This window comes from Sceloporus occidentalis, unplaced genomic scaffold (assembly GCF_023333645.1).
Source record: "Sceloporus occidentalis isolate IW3139 unplaced genomic scaffold, rSceOcc1.0.p SCAF_197, whole genome shotgun sequence".
Classification (NCBI taxonomy): Eukaryota; Metazoa; Chordata; class Lepidosauria; order Squamata; family Phrynosomatidae; genus Sceloporus; species Sceloporus occidentalis.
Genome location: NW_028317177.1, coordinates 39,884 through 42,185, shown reverse-complemented (window position 1 = coordinate 42,185; position 2,302 = coordinate 39,884). Strand labels below are relative to the sequence as shown.

General features: G+C 42.3%; 1 non-coding gene across 1 annotated transcript; it reads right to left on the bottom strand.

Annotated features, from left to right (window-relative positions):
- Positions 1–491: 491 nt before the first annotated feature.
- LOC149278221 (small nucleolar RNA SNORA35) lies at positions 492–621 on the bottom strand. Its single transcript, XR_016278778.1, has one exon. It is a non-coding gene; the product is annotated as a small nucleolar RNA SNORA35 (small nucleolar RNA).
- Positions 622–2,302: the final 1,681 nt, after the last annotated feature.

The following is a 2,302-nucleotide window of genomic DNA, read 5'->3' as shown; positions in this document are numbered from 1 at the left end:
TTTTTTTGCTTTCTTCTACACGTTATGGGGCAATAAGTACAAGTAGCGTTTTGCTAATTCAAAACCATTTTTCTCTGAATCTGGTAATTCTGTCTCCATGTGGTATTTGGGGCATCTTTGAAGCCAGCAAATTAAATTTACCCCACCAAACTATATATTTTTGAAAACTAGACACCCCAGGGTATTTTAGATGCTGATAGTTTAACCCTTTCCATGCACTAATCCTACCACCAACCCTTGTCAAAGTTTGTGATAGTAATTGTTTTTGGTGGTTTTTTTCCACACACTTTGTATTTCAGGTGTGAAATTACAGCTCCTGGTATATGTTGCTGTCACACAACACCCCGATATGTGTTCAGCAACATCTCCTGAGTACATTGATACCCCACATGCATGGTTTGTCAGATTGTTTGGGGGCAAAAGGGCCACATTTGGAACATGAGCAATTCAGTTTTTCAACTAGGAAGTTTTACATCTGGATAAAGAAAAATGCTTGTACCCAACTATCAGTAGGGACAGGTTACAAGAAAGCCTGGCCTATCTCCAAGAAGGAATTTGATCTAGCACCTTAAGCGGTCCCTCATGCCACGGAATAGACACAGGGTTCACTTATCAGTGCAAATAAAAACGCTTAAAAAATGGTGGAGCAAATAAAATCTAAAAAACAGTAAATGTAACAAAAATTTAAAAAAAAAAAATACAAAAATGGAGCAGGAACAAAAAAAAAATAAAAAATGGGAAACTGTGTGATACAACTTGAAGCAGTTACCGACACAGAGTGCAGGTTTTCCAGGGCAATCTGGAAGGTAAAATGTGGTGTCCTTTCTTTGCCCCCTGCTGTAGCATACCCTGCATCTCTTTTGGGGATTCTGCTTCTTTGCTGTAGGGGGAATTTTAAAAATAAAATGGCTTCTGGCTCCCATCACCACTTGGGGACCAGGTGCATCACGGTACAAGATACTTGAAATTACTTGGAGCTGAAACTGCAAAAAAGACAGTTTCAGCCCAGTGTCTGCTTTTTTGTGCAACAAAAAAGCGTTATAGGTTGCAATTTGCATTAGATAAATTGCAACCTTCTTGTACCAGGCCTTTGTCTTCCTCATAATGAGGTAGGGCTGTAGGAGTTGATCTGACAGATCAACTCCACCCATGTTCTTATTATAGGCCCCGATGCACACTGGCTTTCTAGTGACCCCAGCTCGGCCACGGACAGAAACCTCCACAGTTCTCTCATCGTGGATGGTGCTCACCATGCACACCTCTTTTCTGTCCCTGAACTTCAATGCCAAAAGCTCCTCTTGACGTAGAGCTGAGGTCTCCCCCTTTCCTAGCCGGGTTCGTGCCAGGTGTTGTGGGAAACCCAAGCGGTTCTTTTTTATAGTACCGCAAGCTACTGTATGGAAACAATACAGCAGCTTGAACAAAGGGACACTTGTATAGAAGTTATCTACATACAAGTGGTAGCCTTTGTTCATAAGGGGGAATATTAGGTCCCAAACAATCTTGGCACTGGTGCCCAGATGTTCTGGGCAACCTGGAGGGTCAAGGTAGCTATCCTTACCCTCGTATACCCGGAAGGCATGAGTATACCCTGTCTCGCTCTCGCAGAGCTTATACACCTTCACTCCATACCTAGAGCGCTTGGAAGGAATATACTGTTTGAATCCCAGCCTTCCTTTATATTTCATCAGGGATTCATGCACGCAGATATTCTTTCCAGGTGTATAAACCTCTGGAAACCTGGCAGCGAGATGGCTAATCAGGGGGCAGATTTTGTAGAGCCTATCAAACTAGGGGTGCTCCTTAGGGGGGCACAGGCAGTTGTCATTAAAATGCATGAAATGAAGAATCATCTCATACCTTTGCCTAGTTATAGTCTGGGCATAAATGGGGGTACTAAGGATGGGGCTAGTGCTCCAGTAGGAGCGGATGGAGGGCTTTTTTATAATGCCCATTAACATTGTGAGTGCCCAGAATTTAAGAAATTCTGGCACGTCAACGGGAGTCCATGGCTGTTTTGCCCAAAAAGATTTAGGGCTAGCAGCACGGTGCTGCTGGGCATAAAGGTTAGTTTGTGTGACAATGTCTCCCAAGACATCATCTCCCAAAGAATCTGTGGCCAAAAAGGCATACGCCTCCTCAGCCGTATACCGCTGCATGGTTACAATTGCAGCAAAAATAGTGGGGAAGGAAAGGGTTAATGGCTCTAATAAAAATAAAAAAAATTAAAAAACACCTAAAAAAAGTAAAAAAAAAAAAAGTTACAAAAAAATGTAAAAAAAAAAAAGAACCCCAAAAACAA